This window comes from Ailuropoda melanoleuca, chromosome 14, assembly GCF_002007445.2.
Source record: "Ailuropoda melanoleuca isolate Jingjing chromosome 14, ASM200744v2, whole genome shotgun sequence".
In the NCBI taxonomy this organism is placed as follows: Eukaryota; Metazoa; Chordata; class Mammalia; order Carnivora; family Ursidae; genus Ailuropoda; species Ailuropoda melanoleuca.
The window spans coordinates 106,482,007-106,489,297 of NC_048231.1; positions in this window are offsets into that span (position 1 = coordinate 106,482,007).

The window sequence follows — 7,291 nt, forward strand, 5'->3', positions numbered from 1 at the left end:
TGACCTTTCCAAACCATACACTTATTTAGATCACCCTCTTGCCTTAAAACCTTTCATGGCTCCCCATTGCCCTTGGAATAAATCCACTCTTTGTAACTGGACATAATCTATCTCTGATTGGTTTTCCAGCCTCCTCTCTCTTGCACTGGTAACCAAATTGACCTTCTTTTATTTTCTGTCACGTGTCTTGGTCTCTTTTCCTTTTGGGCTTTGGGACAGGCCATTTTCTACCTGGAGCACTCTTGTGTTTCTCTCTTCACCTGATTACATCTTCAGTATAGACATCACTTCCCCAGCCAGCTCTTCCCAATGCCTTCCTGGGTAAGTTGCTCCTCCTGTGGTTCCTGGACTACACCATTATTCCACTGGTTATTTTCCCATTGATTACTTGGTTGTGTTTACCATACCAGTGTAAGCTGAATTATACTGGTCATGCACCACACCAGGATTGACTCTGTCAACCCTCTCTGTAGTGTCACTATTGTTCATGTAGATAATCTAAATTAACATATCTGAAAATTTTCTTCTGAAGAAATGATTTGTAGAATTATGATAGAATTACTTTCTATTGGCATGGGATCTTTCACGAAGTTGGCGCCGAAGGTGCAGAAGGAATCCCTTGCCCCTCCCAAAGCCAAAGCCAAAGCCAAAGCCAAAACAAAGGAGCTTTGAAGGCCAAGAAATTGGTGCTGAAAGGCATCCACAAAAAAAAGATCTGCACGTTACCTGCATTCTGATGACCCAAGATACTGAGTCTCTGATGGCAGCCCAAATATCCTCGAAAGAGTGCCCCTAGGAGAAACAAGGTTGATCACTACGCCATACTGATCAGCCATGAAGAAAGTAGAGGACAACCACACACTTGTGTTCATTGTGGGTGTCGAGGCCAACAGGCACCCGATCGAACAGGCTGTGAAGAAGCTCTAGACATTGATGTGGCCGACAGCAGCACCCTGATCAGGCCTGATGGAGAGAAGCAGCCGTATGTCCGACTGGCTCCCGACTTTGATGCTTTGGCTGTTGCCAACAAAATTGGAATCATCTAAACTGAGTCCAGCTGGCTAAATATAAATAGAATTTTTTCACCAAAAATAAAACCCACCAACAGCAACTATATAGACACTTTACAAGTTTATCCTATTGTTATGTCATCATAATAAACTTGGAAGTTGGTGTCTACAAAGTGGTTTGTATTTTAACTTTATTATTGTATTGAAATATAGAATCATGGGGTTGAAGTGACTCCAGGAATCAACCTTCATCTAGTGCCTTTTTTGTACTCGAACCTTGTGTTCAGTTCTTTCCTCTCTCTCGTCCATGTTCATAGCTTAATTATCATCTACATTATGGTAACTTTAAATTTTTATTTCTGGGTAGAAATATGAAACATACATAATATATATACTATATATTTTATAATATATATTATTTATATAATAATAATAATATAATCTGAATATAAAATTCAGATCCAGGCACCTCGAGGTCTTAACAGCCATATCCAACATGGTCAGGACCAAATCTGTGATCCCTCATTCTCTTTCCTGTTTCCAGTGTCTGTTTTCCTCTCTTTTGAGGTTTTGCATTAAAAAATATTTATTTTATTTGAGTACAGTTGGCACACAGTGTTACATTAGTTTCAGGTGTACATTAATGATTCACCATCTTTTTTGCAGTGCTGTGCTCACTGCAAGCATAGCTACCAGCTGTCACCACACAACACTATGATGATACCTGATTATATTCCCTGTGCTGTACCTTTTATTCCTGTGATTTATTCATTCCGTAACTGAAATCCTGTACCTCCACTCCTCTTCACCCATTTCGCTTATTTCCCTTCCCTCCTCCCCTCTGGCAACCATCAGTTTGTTCTCTGTATTTACAGGTGTGTTTGTTCATTTGTTTTGATTTTTAGATTCATGTATAAGTGAAATCATATAGTATTTGTGTTTCTCTGTCTAACTTATTTCCCTTAGCATATCCTCTAGGTCCATCCATATCACAGATGGCAAGATCTCATTCTTTTTTACAGCTAATATTGCACTGTAGATACACACCACATCTTCTCCATCCATTCATCATAGATGGACACTTGGGTTGCTTCCATATCTTGGCTATTGTAAATAATTTTGCAGTAAACATAAAGGTACATATATCTTTTTACATTTGTGTTTCTGTTTTCTTTGGGTAAGTATCCAGTAGTAAAATTACTGGATCTTGTGGTGTTTCTATTTTTTATTTTTTGAAGAACCTCCATGCTCTGTCCACAGTGGCTACACCAGTTTGCTTTCCTACCAACAGTGCATGAGGGTTCCCCTTTCTCCATGTCTTCACCAACACTGGTTATTTCTTGTCTTTTTGATTCTAGCCATTCTCACAGCTGTGAGGTAATATCTCATGGTGATTTTGATTTGCATTTCCCTGATTATTAGTGAAGTTGAACATCTTTTCGTATCTGTTGGCCATTGGGATGTCTTCTTTGGAGAAATATCTGTTCAGGGCCTCTGCCCATATTCAATTGGATTATTTAGTGTTGAGCTGTTCAGTGCTTTCCTTCCTGACACTTCACTCACAGCAGTGTCCAAACTATTACCATGTCTTGTTCACTTCACCCCCTAAATATCTCTCACAGCTGTCTGCTTCTCTTCATCTTCAGAGCTCCTACCCTAATATCAGCTCCAAACTACCACCACCTTCCACCTTCCACCTTCCACTCCAACAAGCTCTTAACTCTTGTTCCTACATCTACCCTTCTCCCATCTCTATTCTTTCCTCCCTGCGATAGCCAGCTGTACTTTTCAGATACAAATCTAATTCTATCAACCCACCTGGTGAAAACACTTAATTGGCTTCTCACTGGTCTTAGGAAGACCCAAGTGGCTTCATGATCTGGTCCCTCACCTACTCTTGTAGTGTTTTTCTCCTCATGATCCGCGCTTCCGTCGTTCTGGTTTCTTTCATCAGTCTGCCTAGGCCATGCTCCCTCCAGGGACAGGGCCGTTGCAAGGGCTGTTCCTGCTGCCTGGAGTCACCTCCCCTTACCACGTCTCACGGCTTTGATCCACTAATGTTTTCTTGTCCTTCTGACTTCAGGTTGTCACTTCCTTAAGACTGGTACTGTAGACCAGGTTTCTGCATCACAGACGCTTGGAGAGCATACCTTCTTCAGGGTGTTTACCTCAGTTTGTAATTAAACCATCATTGTGTAGCTATTTCACTGATGGTGTTCTCCTCCACCAGATTCCAAGCTTTCGTTTTCTGCTCATCACTGTCTCCTTGGTACCTAGTAGACACACAAAAATATATATAGAATAGAGCCAAGAAAGGCATGATTAGATGTAAGTTGTTCTCAAGGAATAACTGTCCCTCTTTTCTATAGAAATTTCAGTGGTTTTAGATTAACCTTAGCCACTTATTTTATTGTAGATGAGCACGTGTACATTTTGTTGACAGATCAACCAGGGCTGCCAAGTATAGTTGTATGCTGTGCATAGTCCCCATGGAGACAAGCCGAGGTGGGGGTGGGGGGAGCGGAAATCAAGCCCACTCTATCCACCCAGATCTGTGTCTCAGATGATAGGATGCTCCCCCCCTTCCCTCACATATAAAGGCACTTCTTTCTCCACGTGAGGGCCCTCTGGGCAGCACAAGACCAAAGGGCTTCCCTGCTTTTAAATTTGCACAAAGGTACCCATGGGCTGACTTGTCAGGCTCTGGGGCTAGTTTAAGATTTTTCTGTGTTCTGTGGTCACCCGGATTGCTCTCTTTATGCTGGACAGTTATATTACAAATGCTGATTCTGATTATGGGGTGAACTAGATGAGAGAGTAGGAAGGATTCAGCATAGCATCTTCACTTTTAAACCCAACTGAACGATAAAATCAAAGCATCTGTACTTGTACGGACACCAAGTCAGTTGAGGAAAAGCAGAACAAACGTGTGTGGTGTCACATCACTTGCTGACTTCTCTCCTATGCACTTTCCTGAGTCTCTGAAAATAATCTTGACAAGTTCCACTGGGTCATATTGCCCATTCCTTCTGTGGTAGGGAGGGACAGTCCTTCAACAGCATCAAAGGTGTTGATTGTGCTTTGAAACCGCATTCATTATATATCCATGCTGAGGTATTTAGGGATGTAGTGGACTGATGTCAGCAATTTTCTTTGAATGCATCAAAAAGAAAAAAAAGAGGATGGATCAAGAGATGCATAGTTGGATAGCTGGGTGATAAAGCAAAGGGAGCAAGATGTTAACGGTGAGATCTTTGTGATGGTGTCCAATATATAACTATTTCAACTTTTCAATATTTTTACAATTTTTTCATAATATTATGGGAGAAAACTTTTATTCAACATTTATTAAAGTTGTCTTATATTTATTAAAATATTTATTTTATATTTCTTAAAGTAGCCTAGGCACCAGGGATACAATGGTGAAGAAAAGACATAGTTCCTGTTGGCACAGCACTTCCTGAGAGACAAACACGTCAGCAGATGGTGATGAAACAACCCACTGAGTGCAGTGACAGACACACAGAATGTTCTGGAATACCAAGGAGAAGTACCTACCATGTTTTGTGATGTTTCTGCATGGAGTGGTAGTGGTCAGGGAGATCTTCCTAGAAGAGGGGGCAGCAGAGCTCAGCCTCAAATGGCAATGGAATGAAAATTAGTTCTGATGGTGTGGAGGACAAGAATTCCATGGACACAGGGGTGTTTCTGGTAGCAGGAGATGGGCTGGGACTGATCAAGCTTGGAGAGCCTGTGTGCCATACTGACTACTGGACTTGAGAAGGATGTGGAATGGCTGAAGATAGGAAAGGGAATGGCGGGATCCAGTTTGTCTTAGCTACATCTCTGTGGTGGCTGACTAGAGAATGTCTCTGAGGAGCCAGAGCTGGAGATGACGTAGGTGCTTGTGTTGGTGTTCGTCAGGAGGTGACTGAATTCCAAGGCTGCGGGTGAGACGAGAGATTTGAGGAATGTTTAGGATATAAAATTGGAAAACTGGAGATGGGAAGATGAAGGACAGTTAAGCACACTGCTTACTGTAATTACAAAGAGGGATAATGGGTTATTTGGAACATTTTAAATCTGAGGTGCCTGTAGGAGACCCAAGTGGGGCTGCCCAATTGGCAGCCAGAAAAATATAAGTGAAGCCTAGGAAAGAGGTTCATATATTGATTTGGAATTAAAATAATGAAATTTGAATGTGCAATTGATATTAAGAAGGGAGAGTATGCAGAGTAATAAAATGAGAGAGACGGGTCTTCCAGTACCTAGTACAGTGCCTGGCACACAGGATCTGGGTGATGAATATGTGTTGAAAAATGAATGAAAGTGGGCATAATCCTGGAGACCCACATTCAATGATGGGCTGAGGGAGGGAATCTGATGAAGATGTAAGGAATAGTCAGAGAGCTTGGAGATGAAGGGCCACATCTGGGAATTGTCAGGGAGAGAAGGGCTTCAGGAAAGGGAGAGCGATTACAAATGAAGGGTTAGGACTCACGTCTGTTCTTGGGTCTAACAATTACGCAGTCGCTGATGACCCAGGAGTTTCCGCAGAGCGGTGAAGGCTGTGGCAAGAGAGCATGAGAATGTAGAATCCAGAGTCCAGTCACTGTTGGGAGAAATGTGACCAAATGCTCTCTTTAGATTACCTTGATCTGGATCAAGGGGGACTAAAAGTCTTTCACTTTACTTTTAATCACACCCATGATTTCAAGGAAGATATATAGGGATATCATACCCATTTAGCACTGTGATTCATTATCACATTGTCATAATTCATAAATAAATATAAAGATCAAACTCTCCTTCGATTGTGACTTGTGTTCCTGTAGGGACAAAAAAGCAAACCGCGGTCATGTAATATCGGTCCAGAATTTAACACATTTTTAAATTAATTCAGACAGTTATTTAGTGCCTGTTATATTTTTGGTCACTGGGCTGTACTGAGCAGAAGGTCCCAGTAAAGAGGGAGAAGCTGAAATTATGGGATGGGGGTGACTGAACATGAAGTGCTGGGCATGGCGAACAGGTCCAAGGAAGGACCGACTGGAGGGAACATGGGCAGACACACCCTCTGAAACGCGCTCTAAGGTCAGGGTGGTTGTTGAGGAAAGGGGTGTGCATGGCGCGGCGGGAGGTCTGATGGTCTTGGTGTTGCAGAAGGAGGCGTGGTCTTCCGCCGAAAATGAAGTTGAGGAAGGGCAGGCGTTGCCCAGAGAGCGTCACCGAGGAGGGAGAGGCCTGGAATGGTCATTAAAGGGCAGGACTAGGACAGGGACCCGGTAAGAGAAAGGAGGTGTTTGCTTGACACCGGGCTTCTCATTAAAGTGCAAGATCCCTGAGGGCGGTGTGGTCCTTATCTTCCCCCGCAAGTCTGACTCAATGGATGAAGACCCAAAGCTATTCTGAAAGCTCCTACTCCATGTATTCACTCATTTTGAGAAATAGAATATTGCTTCGCAATTAAAATCTGGACAAAAGTGAACTTTTAGGCCACTTAAGAGTTTTTCCAAATGTATGCAATTAACCTCTTCCCTACACAACAGATAGTAATTCTAACGAAAAAATCAGAATTCTCAAGAAAAAGTATGACAATTTTCTCAGAGAAGAATCGTGAGGTCAGAAGCCCCCATCCAGTCAGTTCCCCAACATATGTCAATTTCAAGGGCACACTTGTCAAACTTCTAATAGCCCAACTTGTGTTCTCCAATGGCAGCGCAGGATTCCCCTCACAGCTGGCTTCCTATTGGCTCTGAGATGTGGGCGGGGCCAGCCATTCCTGCTACTGCCACTAGCTCCACCCCCATTCCATGCAAATGAAGTCAAAGCTCTGGTGAGCCCACGTGATGGGTCACGTGGGTGATGACAACCTCGCCCCACCCCCCTCCAATGACGTCATCACATACTCAAACTCTCTCGAGAGTTTGCAGAGATGCTAGTGAGAGGCTGGCAAGCCAGCCCACTGTGGCAGGGAGGGGGTTAGGGGCGGGGGCTCCAACAGGGGACCCCCACTCCAACTCCAGAGCCTTCAGTCCAGCTTCAGGCAGGGGCCCCAAGGGTCCTGTGGGACAGTGTCCAGGGGGTCCCATGCACACTCTCCCCCCATTGGCTGGCTGTACTGGCATGCAAATGAGGGCACGCGTCACTTCCGGAGGCAAATCGAGCGCCATTTTCTCTTTCTGGCCGTGCTGGGAGGAGGGGACGGGGTCGCGCGGGGGTGGGCGCGCGCCGAGGCGGGGGTCCCGCCGCGCGGGGCGGAGGGCGGGCGCGGGCGCGGG